The sequence below is a fragment of the Crocuta crocuta genome, unplaced genomic scaffold (genome assembly GCF_008692635.1).
Source record: "Crocuta crocuta isolate KB4526 unplaced genomic scaffold, BGI_CrCroc_1.0 scaffold61, whole genome shotgun sequence".
Lineage (NCBI taxonomy): Eukaryota > Metazoa > Chordata > Mammalia > Carnivora > Hyaenidae > Crocuta > Crocuta crocuta.
This window is the reverse complement of record NW_027528369.1, coordinates 2,072,744-2,094,897: the sequence shown is the minus strand read 5'-3', so window position 1 is coordinate 2,094,897 and position 22,154 is coordinate 2,072,744.

Here is a 22,154-nt window from a genome sequence, read left to right as displayed (position 1 = left end):
GGCGGGGAGATTGCCTTTCGGCTGTTTAGAGGAACCTCTTAAGAGAGGCGTGGTGGATGTATATTCTATTCCCGCGCAAACACCGCCACCTTTGGGACCTTGGGCGACTCATTCCCCCTCTCTGATCCTCAACAACTTCATCCATAAAATGGGTACATTAATTTTGTGTATTTGCATTGTGCTAAGTGCGGGTGTGGATAGGACTTTCAGTGACACATAGTCCTTGCCTTTAAGGAGCTTATTCTCAAGCATGAGGCAGGAAGGACACAGCCAAGAAATGGAAATGACACAGTGAGTGAATGGTATGGAAACCTCGTTTCCATAGGTTGGGTCTGCATCCTTTATGGTAAACTCTCATAGCAGTTTGTAATTATTTTTTTTTATATGATCACCTGATAATTACTGTCTATTTCCTTTTTCCAACTGCGGGCAGTGGTGACTTCTGCTTTTATCCAGCATGGTTTCCCTGGGGCTTAGCACATGATTGGTGCATGGTAGAAAATGCTCGGAAGAAAAACCACCCTTGTGGAGTGAATGAATGAGTCAGTGAATGCAGATGCTACTGGGGTAGCCCAGAGGAGGGAAGTTGGCCATGGAGCTGGAGAGCTCCTCATGGAGGTGCAGACATTTGAGCCAGAACTTGAAGGAAAAGCGAGGTTCCTCAGCCGGGGAAGATCCCAAGCACATTCAAACACATGGAAAGGTTAACAGGTGAAAGAAGACACTGTTGATCTGTGTGGGCTGTGTATCAACTGGGGTTAGCAATCAGTGGAGACTATGAGGAAAGATTGCTTCAAACCAGGTCTTGAAGTGTTTTACGTATCATGTTATAAAATTTAAAACATAATCACGGAGGCCACTGAAGTCTTAAAAAAACAAAAACCAGGGAATGGCATCATTGTGTTTTAGGATAATAGCTTTGGCAGTAAGTGGGTAGTAGATTAGATGATAGACTTGCTGGAAGCCTGGAGGTCAGTCAGAGACTATGGTGCAGACATAAATAAACAAGTAAATAACAAGAGCCTCAGTTGAGGCAGTGGCTGGGGGGATGGAAGAGGGGATGGGTAGGAAGCGGAATAGACCAGGCTGGTTAGTGAACTGAACATGTCATTGTAAACCCAATTATGAACCCAAATTAGGAAGCCTGTTTCTATCGTGAAATATAGCTCTTAGTCTGGATTCTCTCCTGAAACAAGACTTTGAGTGCCAGTGGTTTATTTTGGAGGTAATCCCAGGAAGCTCCCAGCAGGAAGTAGGAAAGTGAGACAGAGAAGCCAATCCAGGGTGCATTAATTAGGAAGTGAGCACAGCCACAGAGGGGACTCAAACCCACAGGAGACCCTTGTGGAAGGGTCAGAGTTGCCCCACCCAAGAAGCGAGGGCATGGGTATTTATCACTAAATTTTCTGCGTGGCTAAGGGCTATTCCTGGATATATGAACTCCCTGGGACTTCCAGCCTCCCCCATGCACCTGGGCTGAGAGAATGCCCAGCACAGCACTTTGGATGCTTTCCGTAGGAAGTCATTGTCTTGCATAGGGAATGGTGAGTTTGAGAGGGATATGGGTTTGCGGCTGATAACATCCACAATATACGATATTATTTTGGGGTATCTACTGTTCTGGACACTTCAGGTATGTTTTGTAATTTGATTCTCAGAATAGCTTTATTAGGGAAGCATTATTGTTCCTGCTTTATAGAAGAGGAAACTGAGTTTAACATCAATGCCCTTAACATCTCATCATGCATGTTTCTTTGAACGGGCCAAGCCAGTTCGGCTCCTGAATAATAATACTCCATGGATTTTTAATGTTCTCTGCTCATTTATGGGCCTCCTAATATCTCTGTCCCACCAAACTTCTTTGCCTTCATCCTGAGGGTTTTCCTTTAGCACTAGTAAAGCAAATCTACTTTGCAGTCAGCACGTAGCATGCTTAAGAAAAATTGTTTGCCTTATTTGTTAAAGGAAACATAATTACTCCCTCCAAGGGAATCTTCTGGCTGTTTACAAACCCCAAATTTTAATTGGTATGCAGCTGATTGTCACAACAACGGAGAGGAAGCATACTCCAGTCTTTGCCGCTCGGGGAGGAAAACCTTCCTCTGAGTCCTATATACCATGATTTGGATTGTTAAGTATTCCCAGACCTGCTCCTCTCCGGCGGAATGTGGCAAGAGCCATGCTGCAAGCCACCTCTCCAAATCAGCACACTAAATCTATTTTCAATTTGTAAAATGGATTTCTTGGGCGTTCACTCACTTGGAGCTTTAAGTTGTGAAATAGCTTAGGTAGTAGGGAAATGTCAAACAGCGGCCACTTCTGGTGAAACACAGTATTACAGCTCAGCTCTACCCAGGCTTAGGGCCCGTGTGCACATTTGAGAAAAGTATAGAGAATCAAATTTAGGAACCCCTCAAGGTACTGGCCATCCGAGGGAGTGGCCAACAGAAACGAGATCTTTGACTAAGAATATATGGGAAATGGGCACGTGGGTGGCTCAGTCGGTTAAGTGTCCGACTTCAGCTCAGGTCATGATCTCAGACTCGTGGGTTCGAGCCCGGCGTCAGGCTCTGTGCTGACAGCTAGCTCAGAGCCTGGAGCCTGCTTCGGATTCTGTGTCTCCCTCTCTCTCTGACCCTCCCCTGCTCGTGCTGTCTCTATCTTTCTCTCTCAAAAATAAATAAAACGTTTAAAAAAAAAGAATATATGGGAAACAATCTTAGTACAATTTTAGGAATGGTTTCCTAAATAAACATGGAATGGTTCGGTAACTTTCTAGAGAAATATGTGACCTAGGAGAAATAGTCAATGTCTTCAGCATATCCTTTATTTTTTTTTAATGTTTATTTATTTTTGAAAGACAGAGGGGGAAGAGGGACAAAGAGAGAGGGGAGGATCCGAAGTGGGCTCTCTGCTGTCAGCGCAGAGCCTGACACGGGGCTCAAACTCACAAATTGTGACATCATGACCTGAGCAGCTATTGGTCACTTAACTGACTGAGCCAATCAGGTGCCCCTACCTATATCCTTTAATAATATTTCTTCTCCTGCATTTTCTTCAATATAATTAGGATCATTTGTTGTACACGCATCATATTATTTAATCTACAAAGTAATTCTGTGCCAGAGGTACTATGATCTTGATCTTACATGGGAGGAGATTTAATAGGAACTGAATAACTTTCCCAAGGTCACCCGCTTAACCTATGGCACTGATGGGATGTAAAGCGGGAGCCATTTGAGTATAAAATGTGGATACTTCACCACTAGGCTGTAATGTCTGTGGTTTATATGCTGTCATATACGTTTCAAAATGCTATAGAATGGGTCAAGAGCAAGGAGACAAATTTAGAAGGTCAACAGTGAAGAGGGGGATGACATTCATGGCATTGAAAACTCTTAGTAAAATCCAAGGGCTCCTATGAAAGGACGTGTGCATGATTTCCTATAGCTTGTGTTGATGTAATTTAAAAGATAACGGAGCATGATTACCAGCACTATTTTCAGACAAGTACAGGCTAGGTGTGCGGCCCATCCTCAGTATGGTAGAGTAGGCTTGCTAATTATATCCATAGGACCAGTCATAGGGGGCTAACTCTAAATGGGTCCAAGGGAGAAAAAAGTGAACTGACACGTATCTGTCGCCTTTTGAGTGCTGGCCTTGGGCTACAGCTAATATTGCAGATAAAATGGTGAATAAGACAAGCATGTTCCCTGTCCTGAAAGGGGAGCATTCCTCCCAGGGAGGCAGATACTAATTTAGGTTGGACTCCCCAGAAGCAAATCTTTCCACATTCAAATATCTGAATGCAAACGGCTTATCTGCGTGGTGATTCCAGGAAATAGGGGTCTGTGGAAATGAGACCAAAAAGGGAAAGAGTGAATAGAGGGTACATCACCCAGCAGGTTATCACTGCCGTTGGCTCAGGTTGAACCCTAGATGACAGTGAAGAACATTCCTTAAAGGTGCCCTCATCAGGAGGCAAGGTGAATGAAGGGTCCCCTGACTCCTGCCAGTCCTGGCTCTAGGGCTGTTGGTGACAGCGCTCTAACCGTCTGCCCCTCTGGTCTGCCCTGTGTGGGGGCTGCTACGGACTCAGTGGGTAGACCAAGCTATCCTAAAAGTGTTGCGAGTGCTTCCGTGTAACGCTGGGTCATCGTGCATGGGAATGAGTTCCAAGATGGTGTGGGTGGAGCATTGACAGTCTCTGCTACAAATATTAAACAAAACGTATTAAATAAGTAATGAAATCACTTACCAGCCTGATAAGCACTTGTAAAGAAGAAATATCAAGTGCTGTCTAGATGGTCAGAGAAGGCTTCCCAGTGAAAGTGATGGTAAAGTAGCAGATTCAGCTCCAAATAATGACAGCAACGTAAGAAGTGGCTTAAAGAAGATAGCATGCGTAAGGATAGTATGGAATCTCTAAAAAGTCACCAAGGATTGATCAATATCCCTTCCAGCTCTGTACTTCACCTGGAGGAAGGACCAGCCCCCATTCTCATGGTTCAAGTTATAGCCCTCACTTCCATGTTCCAGGTAACAATATGGGGATGGATGGGAGGGGGAGAAAGCCCCTCGATCTTTTTTTTTTTTTTTTTTTTAAAGAGACTTTGAGGGTCCTCTGCGTCCATCTACTTCCCTCTTATTGGCCAGAGCCTGGTCACATGGCCACATCCTGTGGAAAAGGAAATTAGGAAATACAGTTTTTTCTTACTTAAGCGACATTGTCCTGGGTAAAAGTCAGGGTTCTACAACCGACGCGAAAGAGGAGAGAGAGCCCTAGGAGGTATAGCAGTGTTCCAGAGATGCCACTGGAAAAGAATGGAGAATGTGTGGAGGATGGAGACCAGTCCTTCCCAGGCCTCCTGGAAGCACAGCACTACCCAGGAATCCCAACCCCTGTGACTCAGCACTGCTCTCTCATTGACTCCTTTAAGACCATTTTTCACCTTCCTAAAATTTTTCTCTTCACATTCAACTGCAATTTTATAATGGAGGTCAACGAGAAAACCCAATGCTCTTTCCATAACCAAAAGATACTCAGTCATAAGATACTGAAAACCATTTTACCTCTTTATGAACATGATCGTGTATGAATAGAATTAGAAACGCTTCACCTCGTTGAACCGTAAGTAGCCATTATCCACAGAGAGATGATCATATCAATTGTTTACTGTTGTTTGGTAAATGTGGTTGGCCAAGTAGGAAGAATATACCACATAGGACTGAGTAAGGAGTTTAAATCAGGTAGTTTACAGTTTTGAAAACTTGCTCATGCCAAACGATAATTTCTGAGTGATTTCTTTTACCCCTTCCCCTGAATATTATCTAGGGCTTTCCCCCTAGTGTGAAGCTGTTTGATTTCTTGCATGAATCATCGCTACAATGATGCTGTCTGCCTCTTTCAAATGTTGCAGAGAGCTGTGTTTTCCCCAAAGTACTTTGCAATAGATCATTGTGAATAATGGTAACAGGGTGGGGCTGTAAAATTCAGGTCGAGAAATGAACAAAGCATTTCCTCCTCAAATGGAGTCTAAGAGAAACCAGAAAGGAGGAGCATTCCCTCCCCCACCCCATCATTACCATTTTTCTTATAAGCTGAGAGAACCATACTATAAATCAGGATGAAATAACCCCCCAGCTAACTCAGTCTCTTATTTCCCTGATGTTTTGGGGCTAAGAGTTGATTTCCCAGAGAGTTTTGTTTCCTTTGTTATTTTATTGGCCCATATCCAGTTGGTTGGGGCTCTCTCAGGGTAATGACTGGTGTGAAGCTACAAGAGCTCAGTGTAAATTGAAAATGCTTAGTATGAGAAAGGCACATTTTGCCTTTCCTGTTCTGAGATTAGAAGACTCAAGCCCCAGGAGAAAAGTTCTTCAGGGCCAGACATCCTACCCTATTCCTGTTAATATACCCTTCCTCTTCACAAAGTGTAATGGACTTACCAAAGTAAGTGGGCAAGGAATAATGTCCATTCATCATCCATCCATCCATCTACCCATTCATCTAACTATCCAACCATCCATCCATTCATCCATCCATTATCCACCCTTCATCCATCCATCCAACTACCCATTCATCTCTCTGTCCATCCATTCATCCATCCATATGTTCATCCTTCATCCATCTACCCATTCATCTATCCATCCATCCATCCATCTACCCATTCATCTATCCTCCCATCCATCATCCATCCATCCATCTTTCATTCATCCATCCAACTACTCATTCATCTCTCTGTCCATCCATCCATCCATCACCCATCCACCCATCTATCCATTCAGTTCCTGTATTCTTGCTATGAAATAAACAAAGTGGAAGGAGCACATAACCTTGTTTCCAGAACTTGTTCACATCCTAGTTTTCCATTTACTAGTTAAGTGGCTTTTAGGCTCCAAGAGGTTAAAAGATTTGCCCAAATTAAGTAAGAACCAGAAGACCTAATTTTCAGGCCTTGTGCATAAAACTACATGAGATGCTATGACAGACTCTCCCAAGTATTATTTCCCACACATGCCAGTAGGTGAATGGACAGTAATTCCCTTTCTGCTTTTTGCATGACTAAGGCCTGGTACATGTCCTGAGAGGGAGACACACATGCCAGCAACGTGGCACAATGTCCCAGGGAGGCAAGACAATGTCAACTGAGGATAAGAGCATAGAAACTGGGGTGGGGACAGGCTGTGTTCCAATCCTGGCTTGAACTGTTCCTCGCTATGTAACCATGGGCTAATTCCTTAATCTTTCTGTTGCTTTATTTATTTTCTGATTTGTAAGATGTGGCTACTGATCACACCAACTTTACGAATTTGTGTGGGACATTTAAAAGAGGTTAATGCAAATGAATGTCTATGCTGAGAAGAATCACTCTTTATACACTGGTACTGTGTAACGGCCTCTGTCATGGCACTTCGTGTTTCCACAACTGTGTTCAATCTGAAAAGTTTGTTTACAGTTCTAAACTAACAATTTCCAAAGTACATTCAACAAAACAGTAGTTTCTTGGGATTGTGATTAAGGCTAGGGTGCTAAGGAGGTCTGTGGTCAAACTTGCTTGAGACACTCTAGGTCAAGTGCAGTCAAGCAGCTTTCTTCAGTGCAGGGCCATTTAGATCCTTGTACACTTGGGACTTTTGAATCCCTAAATGGCGGGTACAGAAGGCAGTTTCATCCAACCTTGCTCAACTTTTAGCCCCTTTTCCTTGAAGTCCACAGCAAGCATTCTGCAAAATATCTCTTGGGAAACACCGCTCTAGAAATCAATAGGTAACTATTTGTGAACGTCTGCTCAGGGCTAGGCCCTATAGAGGAAACAAGAGGAGAAAATGGCACAACCCCTGCTTAATGAGCTGAGAGACTTGCTCAAGAGAAAATATAACTACAAGTTTTGAGAAGCCTTAAACAGGAAAAAGGGGGCCAAGAAGATGACGAAACTAATCAAGTGTCTGGTGTGGGACGCGATGGAGAGTGGAGGGGAATGTAACCAAGAGGAGAATAGGTGGCCATTCTACAGGGACCGGCTTCCGCTCAACCTCAATCCGTCATGGCCGTGTGAGAAGCGTGCTCGCAGAACGTAGGCCACATCTTCCAAATGTTCGAGAGAAGCCGAAAGTCTGGATTTTTATGTGAAATGTCCCAGATTTCTAAAATCCCAACAAATGTTACCTAGCACAAACAGAACATAGCTGAGCCAAATTTAGCTCAGGTGGCACCGTTTGCAATTATTCCTCCAAGCCTGGGAGTAGTTCTTGACCTGGGGTGACCTTGCCCTTCTGGGGTATGTGGCCAAGCCTAGAGACGATGTCGGTCGTCAAGGCTGGTGCTGTAGACGTGTAATGGGTGGAGGGAAGGGATGTTGCTAAACATTCTGCAATGCACAAGACATGCCCCACCACAAAGAATGATCCGGCCCCAAATGCCATAGCATCACGCTCGAGAGATCTTGCCAGAAGCCGCGGATCCTTAGGTCCTGTGAGCAGGGAGGCCTGTGGTTTTGACTTACTGCCTGTGTGACTTTGGAAATGTCCTTGTTCCGGTTGGTAAAAGGACATACTCGGACTAATTGATACTCAGGGGACTTTCCAGCCCAGGGGCTGAGGTCACATCAGTCGTCAGTGTTGGCAGTGGCCTGGCACAAGGGCTGTCTCTGCAGAAACGACATTGATCAGCAATGATCGCTACAGGAATGACAACATGCACCCGGGGATGTCGCCAAGCAGGGATATTGTTTGTCCTCTGGAAGAGCTCAGAAGCCTGTGTCGCGTCTGGAGCTCTCACTCCAGACGACTGACTACATTTGAGGCTGNAGATCATGACCTAAGCGAAAGTCGGACGCTTAACCGACTAAGCCACCCAGGCGCCCCCATTTGAAGCTGATTTTAGAAGGCTGCTAAACCATCCCAGGCAGTTTTGTTTTAGAGACAGTTCATATTTTGTAGAGGGGAGAGTCGGAGGACGTGCTTTAATTTAATACACCCCTCCCTTTCCAAATAGGACCGTCCCTCCAGTCTTGAGTTTGAGTTTTGGCATCGCATGAGCCTGTTCATCCATTTGGTTATCGGGAACAAAGCTTGTGCGTGCGTGCATGCGTGCATGTGTGTGTGTTGTTTTGTCTTGTTTTATCTTAAGGATTTGATGGGGCACCTGGGTGGCTCAGTTGATTAAGCGTCCGACTTCGGCTCAGGTCATGATCTCATGGTTCATGGGTTCGAGCCCCATGTCAGGCTCAGTGCTGACAGCTAGCTCAGAGCCTGGAGCCTGCTTTAGGTTCTGTGTTTCCCTCTCTCTCTGACCCTCCCCTGCCCATGCTGTCTCTCTCTCTCTCTCTCCCTCTCTCTCTCTCAGAAATAAATAAAACATTAAAAAAATTTTTTTATCTTAAGGATTTCAATCATGCCCCCAGTGGAACTGAGGCAGGCTGCAAGATGAGATGCATGGGGAGATGGGAGGTCGATGGGATAAGCAGCGATGGAGGGTCAACGCAATACAGAGTAAATGCAGGTCATGTAAGAATGCAGCCCGCGTGTTACTGCTAATGTGAACTCTGACCCCATCCCCACTACTCAGGCCACCCCCACGTGGCCTCACGGCTCCTCTCCTCCACGTGCCATGGGGTTTCCCAAATGGGATAAATCACTAGGGAGAAAGGGCTTTCTGTGAGCCTGGAGAGGTCCAGACAGGGATGGTGTTTAGGGATCCTGGGCGCTGACCCTATTTCCCCCCTCCCCCAACCTTGCAAGAGGAGATTGTGACCTTCAGTGATGCTGAGTTGCTTGCATTCAGGAATATTCAGGAAAGCTAGGTGACTGCAACATTTGCTTAAACGGCAGCCTGTAGACTGGTAGGGCAGGATCTTCTTGAATGGTATGAAATTGAAGATACAACAGCAGTAGCAAAGCAAACCCCCATGCTGGGTGCAGTGTCCTCAGCGGCTGTGCCCCTATCTTGGGAGGTCTGGCACCCAGAGAAACTGTGCCAAGTGTGCTGTCTCTGCCCCTTCTCTAGGCAGCAGTCACTCTTCCAGGAGCTTCCTTAGCTTGCTAGGCTGGGAAATCGGTCTAATTGCCTGGTAGGTGTTTCAGCAAATGTGTGCAATCCTTGCCGGTCCCTCACACGTTCAAAATTCAAGGAAACGTACAATGCAGACGATGTGCTGTGTCTTAGCTCCAACTCCGCCTCAAGCAGACCCTGAGGCTGGGGGGTGCATTCAACCTGTTTGTTTGGGAGAGGATCCTAGGAACCGTTAGTAACGGAGCAAGGAGTTTGATGGCATTTGAAAGGAAACAGGAAAAGGCTGCATGTTCAAGTTGCTCCTGGGGCTCACTCCCACTGGGGAATTAGGGCAGACAGTATAACACATGCCTCTGAGTTATGCTCCCCGGGCGCTGATGAAGCTGGGGTATTTATCCACTAATCATTTCCCTTCTGTGATTTGCTGAGGGCTGCTTGCAGGACCATTAACTTGTCAGAACTTCTGGCTTGCCCTGCTTTTCAGGCTAAGTTGGCTCCCATAGCAAAAGCCCTGAGGCCGAGGATAGCAGGTGTTCATAGCCGGCAGCTTTAGGAGTGCAGGGGTGAGTGTTAAGGGCACATGGGCTGGGCGTTGCTGTCAACTGCTGTAGCATATTGATTTAAGCTATTATTACCATCATACTACTTCCATGAATGCAAGCCAACTATAATAGCCTTATGCTCACAGCTCTTATACACAACTCAAAAAAGCAAAACAAGCTTACATATTATATTTTTAAGTGGTAAAAAGGAAAGTAAGTCAAAATTACCACAATAACTTGATGCGATGGGGCGGTATTGTTTGGTCAAACAAAAATCAAGTTTTGCACTGTGAATATGGCACTAATTACTAAGGGACAAGTTCTCCTGAACCCGGAGCTCCAGTAAAATACTGTGATAACTGTATTTCCCCCTACTTCTCTATATTCTGGCTGTTGCCCAAAGTCAATCCTGCAGCAATGAGGTCATTTGGTCTTCACGTGACAGTGCATCAGTTTGTATCAAATCTTTTTTTATCAGTCAAGGATCTTACTTGAAACTGGCTGATCTAACATACAAACCAAGGGAATTAACCTGAGGGTCACCCGCACAATCCAGTGGGACCTGCGGAGTCAGGCTCTGGAGACCTTCTGGAAGAACAGGAGGGTGGGAAGCAGACAGGACCCCGGCTGAAATTATGCCGCAGAAACTGGTGACGACACTGCTTTCACCATTTCTGATAAAACACGGGACCCCTCTGTGCCACCACCGCCAGCAGCAGACTGGGTACCGCTGCTGATCCATCACTCTGTTGCCACTTTAAACATTGACATTGTTGCCCCATGTACTGGCCACCATCCCCAGAATCAGTTCTCCGCTACCTTGCTTCAAAGCCCAGTTTGGGTGTGAATCTGATCAGCGGCTGGGATCACAGCCTGCATCTTAACAAGGAGGGAGGTCGGCAAAGCAAACCTGTGGTATCGTCAGGTTCTAGAGTGGGATTCAGGTCTTGTCTATTTCCAGGGTTCAAGGTAGGGTATTCCCAGATGTAGGAAGGAAGCGCAGATGCTGGCCAGCCACAAAAGTTGACTCGTGTTTACTATGATCCTTCCTTTTTCTTTTTTAGTATGTCATAGTTAAAGATGCAAAGGAAAAGCTTGGTGGGCTGGTGATAGTCTACTGAAAGAGTACCAAAAGAATATTAAAGTGGTCAAATTAAAAAAAAAAAACAAAACTTTTAAGTTCCCCAGATCAGGAAATGAGACGTGGTCCGGGTTCGTGAGCACCATGTTATTCTATCACTACACCCCTGTTACTACGTTTCATTCTGGAAGGCACGGGTTCGATCTTATTTATTCCTTTGTGGACAAGAATAGGCATTGGATGCCTGCTTAAAGGTGGGAAGAGGGTGGAAAGGGAGAGAAGGAAATAGTTCCTAATAGGTCTTCAGGTCTTGAACACAAATAGATTGTGGCAGGGCACCTGAGTAGCTCAATCGGTTAAGCAGCCGATGTCGGCTCGGGTCATGATCTTGCGGTTCATGAGTCTGAGCCCAGCGTCAGGCTCTGTGCTGACAGCTCAGAGCCTGGAGCCTGCTTCAGATTCTGTGTGTCCCTCTCTTTCAGCCCCTCCCCGCTTGTGCTCTGTCTCACTCTCAAAAATAAATAATAAAACATTAAAAAAATAGATTGGAGCAATGAATCTTTGGGCAGGAGCCAGGAGAGAAGTACAGTTTTTAGAACAGAGCAGAAGAGAATTCCACTTGGTATGGGAAAAGGTATTTTGAAGGGTAGGAAGCCTCAGTTGTGGTTTGAAGAAAGAACACATGGATATAAAACCAAGAAAGACCAAAGTGTTTATAAGAAAACCAAACATTCAGGGGCACCTGGGTGGCTCAGTCAGTTAGGCGTCCGACTCTTGATTTCGGCTCAGGTCACGATCTCACAGTTCATGAGTTTGAGCCCCACGTCGGGCTCTTCACTGACAGTGCTGAGCCTGCATGAGAGTCTCTCTTTCCCTCTTTCTCTGTCTCTCTTTCTAAATAAATAAATAAACTTTTTTTTAAAGAAAGAAAACCAAATGCTCTACAGAAAAAAGTACTAGGGGAACATTCAAAGGTGATTTGGTATCCCAGTCTGGGAAATAAAATATTTCCCGGGGAATAAAACACAGAGGAAATCTACTAATCAAGGCCCCTTAAGCAGCACTTCTTGCTGACATCAGTTAACACAGCAGAGCTTTTGGGGGGAAAATGGAGGTTTTGTTATTTTTAATAAAACACTCTAGGATCCCAGGTAAATTTACTTTGCCAACGTCTCTGTAATTATGTAAAAAGTAAAATTATTCCCATAAGAAGGGTATTGGAAACAGATGGGCTGTATAATCTATTCACGAATTTTCCATCTGTATTTTGGGGTATTAACTTGGGATTTCATGGGAAGGCATATGCTCAGAACTGAAAGTCATTTTCAGATAGACACAGTTCAAGTGAGAAACCATCCGTACTCATGGAAAAGGCCCAAGACACAATTGGGACAGGACAGTGATTTGTTCAAGAATGTTCCAGTTGTGGGGGCACCTGGGCGGCTCAGTCACTTAAGTGTCCAACTCTTGATTTCGGCTCAGGTCATGATCTCACAGTTCGTTGGATTGAGCCCCTGGTTGGGCTCTGTGCTGACAGTGTGGAGCCTGCTTGGGATTCTCTCTCTCTCTCTCTCTTTCTCTCTCTCTCTCCCTCTCCCTCTCCCTCTCTCTGTCTCTCTCTCTCCCTCTCTCTCCCTCTCTCTCTCTCTCCCTCTCTTTCTGCCCCTCCCTGGCTCACACTCACGTGCACTCACACTCTCGCTCTCTCAAAATAAATAAATAAACATTAAAAAAAGAATGTTCCTGTTGGTAAGCAAGAAGCATCTGAACAAAATAAGCTCAAATAAATACAAACGTGAACACTGACTTCCTTTCTCTTGCCAGTAAATTTGAAAATTGTGTGACAGCCGTCTTTGTGTGTCTTTGAATGCCACAGTCTACTGTGACTGTATGTATAGGGTGAAGTATCCTCGTGGAATGTTTTGGGAAGTGAAAAGTGGTACAAACACCAGAGGTGGGAATTTGTGCATGTGAGACAAAAACCTTTGGAAGATGTAAATGTTTGACTCAGCAATTCCTTTTCAGAAAGATATATTAAGGAAATTATTAAAGATGTATGCAAATGTTTCTGCGCCAAGCATTTTTCACTGCGGCATTAATTGTAATACTCCAAACCTGGAAATCTTAACTTCTACAACAGAAGCCAGGATAAGAGGTTTTATTTTTCCTATCCATAAAGTTAAAAATCATGGGATCTGTGAAAATACTATCAATGGAAGAATATATTAAGCAGGTTGAAAAAGCACCCGGAAGAATGATACCTGTGTCTAGGCTTATCTATGTAAGGTTAAGATGATCTGGAAACATCAAGGAAGGTCTTTGTAGTGATGTTTGATTATTTTAAGAATATCCTGCAATGCTTATTCTTTATGCATATCTATACTTGATAATGTTTCTACAGTTGACATGCATTGCTTTTACACTGAATACTTTTAAATGACATGTTTTAAGAAAAAAAATTCTGGTGTACATCAGCCCTTCTAGCTCTATGGATGTGAGAAAGAAGTAATGTTTAATAAGTAAGTGAATAGCTACATGGTGTCTGATGTTTTTATGTATATCATCTCATTAGCTGACACAATATCCCATGAAGTAGAAAGTACACTTATCTTAATTTTACTGCTGTTCATGAGAAGCAACAGTAGAAAATGGAAAATCTGGGTTCAACTCCGGTTGACTGGTTCCAAACCCCATATGTGTTCATCTTACCAATTGTCACCCAGGTCCCAAAGGGTCTTCTGGAGGACTCTTTTAGTCATGCTTCTCATTTCCCAGAGTTCTGTCCTCCAATTGGCTTTGAGTTCCTTCTCCAGGGTTGGGGGGAAGGCAGGAGGTTAATCTGTCAGATTTAAACACCCCAAAATACTTACCCTCGGGGTGGGATCACTTGCCTTCCTCGTGCCTCTCCTGGGACAGAGGGATACCAAGTCCGGGCAAGTAGATGGCATTTGTTAATAGGACACAAGGCAGGGAAGGAGGCCACATCTGCGATAGCACCAAGGGCAGGTGACACGTGGTAGGGTCCAAGAGGAACCTGCGTCTTCATTCCCAGTGAGCTCACCCAGGAAAGAGAGAGAGAGAGAGAGAGAGAGGGAGAGAGAGAGGGAAAGGAAGGAGGGAAGGAAGGAAGGAGGGAGGGAGGGAGGGAGGGAAGGAAGGAAGGAAGGAAGGAAAAGAGAGAGAGAGAGAGAAGTGGGACCCCCTTTCACTCCAAGGTGAGGGGAGATAAAGGATTAGAGCTACGAGGGCAGTGGTTGGAAGGGGTAGAGAGAATTTCTGAGTGAGGAAAGTATCTTTAACCTTCTGACTGCAAAGTAGTTAGTGCCGAGGCATGACCTTGGATGCTTAGATGGAAGATCTCATCTCCATTTAGCTGCTGGGGGAGCTGGTGCCAAAATGGTGAAACAGGGGAGCCACGGGCCCGAGGGTTGGAACAGGCTGGACGTTCTAACCTGAACCTGTGTACTGAGTGTGTACGCGGCCAACTGGTTGCTTAACACTGGATTGCATCACTTCTCCGGGTCATCCTTGTGAATTTCACTTTAGTTTTCGAATATGCGGAGCATTGACACACTTCCAACAGCCAAAAGTATACTAAAAGGTATACTCAAAGAAGTTTGCCCCCTTCTGCATCTCTCCCCCTCCGTTCCTCCTGCCTCACCCATGAAGGTCACCAATTCATTGTTTTCTGGCTTATCTTTTGCATTTTTTTTAAAAGATTCGCGCATATATGTACGTTTTCTTTTTTTCTTTTCTCTTCGAACACATTCTGTATATGCCTTTTTGTGTTCTGCTCTTTTCACTTAACAGTCTCTCCTGGAAATCACCCTATAATCAGTTCATGGAGATCTTTCTTAGTTGCGTTCACAGCTCCTTCGTAATCCATTGTGTGCATGCACCAAAGTTTATTGTTACCCAGTTTTTGAACCTTAACAACTACTTCAATTTTTAAAATAGAATCGAACACATCTGTGGGCTGTGAGTCTATATCTCTGGGCTGCACTTTTGCATAAGTTTGGAAATGTCTCCAAGGGAAGGAGAAGATTCTGGGGTTGGGCAACGGGAGAGGCGGAAGCAGCCAGGTCAGAGTGAGTGTTGAGAAACTTTTCCTAAGCTCACAGAGGGGCAGAGCCCCAGATACCAGGACCCTCAGCCTCGGCAAAGCCCCTGCCTTCTTGCTTTGCATGGAAGTAATACGAGCATATCAGTTAGGCCCAGATGAGAAGGGCCACTCGCGAGGGCCTTCACAAGTTGGAAGGAATTCCGTTATTGTATAATCTGCCAATCTACTGGGATGGGTAATCAGCATAGATCTTTCCTCCGTATATTTACTTGTTTATTACTGAGATGCACAAGGCTGTGAGTAGGCTAAATTTTATTCAGAGAAACCAACGTGCTGGTCTTGTACCTTGTATGTTGGACCTAATTTCGTTCCCCCTTCATATATACTATCTTATTTGATTCTTCTAGAGCTCCTGCCAGGAAGATATTATTCCCACCTTATCAATTTCAAATTTATAAGATCCAGAGAGACTACATTTTTTTGCCCAAGGCCACACAGCAAATAAGTGGCCAAACTAGAATCTGTACCCTGTGTCTGATTCACAGACTCCCAGACCATCCCCTTCAAAGACGAATACTTCTCAAAATAACTGAAGCTGCAAGTAAGTTCACGGTCACAGCAATCAGAATCTTTCAGAGAGTTGCAAACTACGTTTTGGTATGATGTGTTGCTCTGTTCAAAGCTCAGGAAGCACAGAGCCATCCGAAGCATTATACGCTTTAGAATCTATACAAGAAAATCTGTAAATATCCAGGAGTGATTTTGAATAAGCAGATGAGGCAGTGGTGAATATTTATTTGGCGTATTTTAGTTCAATTTTACCTCTTGTTTGGAGAGGGCAAAGTTCACTCCAAATGGGAGAAGCTATGGAAAATCTAAGAGCTGCAGATGAATTAATTAGGTTGCTATGAAAGTGGCTTTTGCTTTTTCATTACTGCCGTTATTAAAAGCAAAAGAAACCCTTTAACAATGGACTTAAAGAAAAAGCCGGGTGGTGTTTGGAAGGACTCCAGGAGTGGATGAGACTCCAAAGAAGGAAGTCTGGAACCATCCTGCCATTCTCTTGGTCTCTGGGGGAAGGACGGCGCTTTCTCTTTGCTTCCCTTTGTAAATTTGCTTTATTTTCCAATCCCTTTTCTTTGCTTCTCTGTGCCTATGGTGGAAAATGATTGTTTAGTCCCTCTGCGTACCTTCCCTCCGCTCCTTTCATGGATAAGACCGGAAGTCAGTCAACCAGTGAGAGCCTCTTCAAGCGAATGAGAGCAAATTAGTTTGGTAGGAAATGAAGAGTCTTCAGTAGAGAGGGGCTCTCCCTGCCAGTTCTAGAAGTGACCTTTTAGTGGTGCTGAGTGGGCTCTGGAGTGGAGGGAGAGTGCAGGGCGTGGTGGGGCAGGTGAACGTAAAGTTGCAAATTGCCCCGGGTCACACACTTCTAAAAGGCAGATACAGGCTTTGAACGCAGGTCCCTGATTAAAACTACTCATCTGTGACTATAAAACAGGCATGACTTTCCTGACTCCCTCATGGATTGTTAGGAATTTCCAATAAGGCACTAATAATTTGAGGGATTAAAAAGCACTCCCTAGATGTGAAAAGTACTGGGACTACCACACCCACCAAGTGCAGACATTCCTACAGATGCTGGATCAGGGGGACGCAAGTAAGAATCCAGTTCCGCAGACACAGGGGTGGATCCTGTCTTTAGTAAAACATCAATGTTTTCGCTGATCGTGGATATTTGCATTATTCTGATTTTTAGAAATCATGTATTAGACTACCATTGACCTTGATTACTTTTTTGGCGTCACTTTAAAATGTGCACCCAGGAGCACCTGTATGGCTCAGTCCGTTAAGCGTCCGACTTTGGCTCAGGTCATGATCACGTGGTTCATAGGTTCCAGCCCCCATCAGGCTCTGTGCTGACAGCTCGGAGCATGGATCCTGCATTGGATTCTATGTCTCCCTCTCTCCCTGACCCTGCACTGCTCATGCTCTGTCTGTCTGTCTGTCTGTCTCTCTCTCTCTCTCAAAAATAAACATAAAAAAAGTTTTTAATTGTGCACCCATGGTGAGTGCCTCATTCCTCTGACCCTAGTCCTACCCCTGAAGAGGCTGACTTTACAGAAGGGCTCCCCAAAGTGCAAGCCATGCACACAGTCATCATCGGTGGTACATCTCTGTGACATTAAAGAACACCACTCACTTCACGAGGAGGCAATTTGTCCTTTCTCCATACTTTCTGGCTAAGTTAAGGAGGAAGTATCAGGTTGGGTGCAAGCAAATATTCGATGCCTCTCTAACTCTGGCTAAATTTTTAACTGTAAGAAATTAGACTTTGGGCTCAAATACCCTGGAGGTGGGCTAGGGCATCTCATATTTGCCCTCCAGGGCCATTCTCCTCCTTTCTCTACCCTGCTCTGTGCCCTGCGAGGCTGATCTCCATGGAAACCTTTGGAAGACTGTCAACAGACTCACCGCGCACCCGTTTCTGGATTGTTCTAGAAATGGGAAATACCAGCAGGCGACTGGAGGGGGAGAGAGCTCGGATCTTCATCCCTCCAGTTCCTACCCTCCTCATCGGTTTTCCTCTAGAAACCGCACTCCACGTGTGTTCTAATAACTTTCCCCGCTGTCCCTCCTAGCGCAGCTTTGCCAGAAAAATACAGGAAGTCCAATTAAAATTGTGTCCCCAATAAACAACAAATACTCTTAGCACAAGCAGATACCAAATATTGCACGGGGCATAATTATACTAGAAAAATTATTTGTTGTTTTCTGAAACTCAAATGTAACCAGACATCCTGTGTTTTTATTTGCTAAGCCCATCCAGCCTACCTTAGTGGGCAATTTTTCCCGACATTTGCCAGGTTCCTTTCCCTTAGCCTTGTTCCACATCTTTGTTAATAATGTCTCCATTAAATTCTCCTCAGTTTTCCCATTTGAGAGCCTCATCTGTTTTCTGGGAGCCCTGGATTCATACTAGGAAGCACTAATAATGTCTGGCTAGAATTTTATAGCATTGTTTTGTTCCTCATTCTGAGTTTCTCTTCTCTCTGTGGCCAGTGATAGTGATGTTCCTTCCATGGTAGTGAAATACATTCTCCCTTTCAGATAAGCATCTGTAAGTTTGAAAATAACAGTAGGGGTGCAGAGTGGCATTTTTTATGGCAACAATCACGAAGATGATACACAAGGCAACTGGCTTCTGAAAAATTAAAAACATGGCATCTGGAGTCAGATCAACTCTGGTTCCAATCCCAACACAGGGCTGTTGTCGAGATTAAATGAAATAACGAATGCAAAGTACCCAGCAAAGGGTGGGGGTTCTGTTGATGCGGCGTCATATCTACATATAAACAGGCAGGTATGGCATTGTCCACTCAGAGAGGTAAAGTGACTCACCCACAGGCGCACAGCAAGCTGAGAACGTTTGGTGCTACAGGGCAGGAACCTGGCCTCATGCCCCGTGTTTTTCCACGAGGCTGCGTCAGTGGCGGCTCTCCTTATTACCCTGCAGTCTGTCTGGCAAGAGTGGTCAGTCCTCATGACTCTGGTTTTTTGGAATGCTGAGCTGAAGGCCTTTGAGTCTGGCCACGCTGATGTTTCAGAGGGAGACGTTGGGAGACAAAAGTTTTCCTTGGGTTTCGTAAATTCAGAGAAGGAAAGGAGTGGCCTCATTTGTGAGTGAGTGAATGAATGAATGAATGAATGCAAGGAGATGGGAGTTATTAACCTGCCAAACTCTGGTTGTAGTGCCAGCTTGTACATCTCCTAACACTTGTCATCCGCAGCAAGTTGACTTCCCCTGGCATCTTCCCCACCCCTGGGCCCACCTTCGGAGATGGGGCTGGCCGGATCTTGATTAACCTGCTCCTGAAGTGGTATTCCGCTCTTCATAAATGCTCACCAAGAGCCTCTATGGGCAAAGCACATTGCTAGGAACAGAAAGAACCCCCAAGAATGAGCAAGAAGGAGGGAGGGGCGCTCTTTTCCCCGGCCAGGCACAGGGACCCCAGCTGTTGAGTCACTCACGCTGCCGTGGACCACGCTAGGGACCGCACACACGCACCGTGCTCACAGCAGTCCAGAGATGGTGAAGCTGAGCCTCGGACAGCCATGGGGTCATCACGCATGTGCCGTCACCTCACCCATATTCGGAGCTGCGCCGGGAAGAAGGTACTACCGTTTCCTCAGTTTACAGATGTGGTTGCTAAGACTTCCTAGTGTCTTGCCCAAATGTGCTACACGCTCTGTGCTACGGGCTAGAACCAGGATTAAAACCCTGCCCGGTGGCCCACATCCCAGGTTTTATCCCAGCGGGGCTTGCGTAGAATGGTACGAAGGATTTGCTTGCACGGCTGGTAAGAGGCAGAACGGGATTTGAATCCACACTTTTCTCTTTCTACATTTCTGTTTCTTGGGAAATGTAGTGTGTTGCAATCTTGGAACCTATATTTCCAGTGAAGTGAGTTAAAGTACTAGAAAAGTGCTGTGGGCCAAGAGACAGGCAGAGAGACAGGGACAGGGAAGGAGAAGGGGGAAGAGAATGCCCAGAGGCTGGTGTGATCAAGTTGAGGCAGCGCCCAGGGACAGCCAACATGTGGATGTGACGCGGGCATGGAGCAGACAGAGAGGGGGAGGAACAGTGTGGACAGAGGTTGGAGGTCAGAGGGCAGGGTGGGGACAATCGAACCTGCTTCGGATTCTGTGTCCCCTTCTCCCACTCATGCTTCCTGTGCGTGCTGATCTCGGCTGGCTCTGTTAGCGGGGCTCCTGGTGTCTGTCCATCTGTAGAGGACAGTCTGTCTGTCCGATCTGTAGAGCCCTTCCTCCTGATATCGGGCTCTGGATTTCTCACGCATCTACTGCCCCCATCACGCAAAACTGCTCCTCCAGTTTTGGGGAGCAAAGGCCTTGCCGGAAGAGCTGAGAACAGGCAGAAGTTGCAGGGACAGAGACAGACTTTCAGGCCCACGTGGCCTTGGCATCTAACATCCGCCCCCTACCTTTCCTGGGGGAGTGGGGGTGAGCATGGGGCTCTGGGCCGGCAGCCCACGAGGCTGGAAGGGACAGATCCCCACTTGAATGTCAGCTAGATGGATGACAGCTGCCTTACCTTTCCTGGAGGGAAGCCAGACTTTGTTTTCTGTCGTGTTCATTTTTTGGCAAAATCCCCTGTTGTGTCAGGCCTTTTCCTTTTTTTCTAAAGCAGGGAACACCGAGACTCATATTTGCCTTCCGTGATGAAAGAGCAAAGCAGAGGGCTTTGCATTTTTCCATCTTCTTTGCAAAGGGGGGCTTTCAAGAATGGTGAACAAGTAAAGAACGGACATTTGTACAGTTTACAAGGGACTTAGCCCTTCTGATCCTTAATATGACTAGTAAATGTTTTTGCTGGTGTCGAGCGAATGATCAGTCTCCGTGTCCAGTTAAGTAACCTGACGCTGGACATGGCGAGGAGGGGTCAGGGATGAGAGGGGTGCAAATGACAAAGCCTCCGATGCTCAGTTCAGTGCGTGTTCCATGCACTGTGTTGTGTCGCTGGTGCTATTTCTCCGTCACATGAATCAGGAAGCTCATTACACTTCCACTTAGCACAGAGGCTATTACGTCAATAGGGCTTAAATGGTGTTGGCTCTTAATATTTATGATATCACCCCTTCTTTATGTTATTACCCCTTCTCTGTCGCGCTGAGGTATTTCTCCCAGTAGCAGAGGCTCTGTGCTTCAGGGCTCAGGGTGATCGGACGGGAGGAACACGGAATTTGCAGTGGACTGGGATCTTGGTTGCCGTAAGCACGGTGCTGAGTGCGTATCACCCTTGATTGTTTTGCTAGGAGACTGGGGACACCCATACTCCCCTTTTACTCTTGAACTACAGACCCCTCAATCAGTTTAGGACATGACGACCAACATATAAACAATGAAATAGGGGCACCCAGGTGGCTCAGTCGGTTGAGCGTCCGACTTCGGCTCAGGTCATAATTTCCCGGTTCATGGGTTTGAGCCCCGTGTCAGGCACGAACCTGACAGCTGACAGGTTCAGAACCTGGAGCCTGCTTCAGATTCTGTGTCCCCCCCCCCCACTCTGCTCGCCCCCCACTCACACTCTGTCTCTGTCTCTCAAAAATAAACAAACATGAAAGGAAATTTTTTAAAAATGAAATGAAATAGAACAGAAAACACCACAGTGGATTACATGGAGTGTGTAGTTTCATGGAATGTTTACATGCATATATGTGTGCAACGCGTTACATTACAAAATGAATTTCTTACTGTGGATGACATTCAAAAGTTTTAGGAATGCTGTTGTAAAGATTAGAGGCAATGCAGGTAAAGCAAGCGTTAGGCACAGAGGAAGTGATTGAAGAATCATTGTCACCATCAACTTCTTCACTGTCATCTGCATCTCCAGATAAGCCAGGAAAACTCTAGGTTGTCTACCTCCATTGAACCAGGTGATTCATGGATCCCCAGCTCTCCAAGAACAACTCAGGGGGCCAGGCCAGGGCTCCTTAATCCTGCTGACCATCGGAACTGCCTGCAGACGCCCCTTCAAAAGGCAGATGACTCTGACTGGCACAAATCTTCTGAGGCTGAGAAGCACTGAGCAGAGAACAGACTGAGCTTGCCTTGAAGGAATGAAGATGCCTTCTAGGCATGCTGTGCCAAGAGCTCTCTTGCCATTTAATACCTGGCGTCCCCTCTCTAGTTCAAAAGGATTGAAGCAGCAGCCGGCATGTTGATTACCCCTGAACAGCTGTGCCCCCAACTCCGATCAGAGTGGCATCTGCTTGGAACAGAACATCTTGTTATTCTGGGTCCCTTTTTCCACGGCAGTTCAAGTGTGATGGTGCATGAGAAACACCAAGCAGATATTTATTCTAACACCTACCATGCCCTGAACGTTAATTTAATTGTGCTGAGCTTTTGCAAAAGAGCCTCCACACCGTC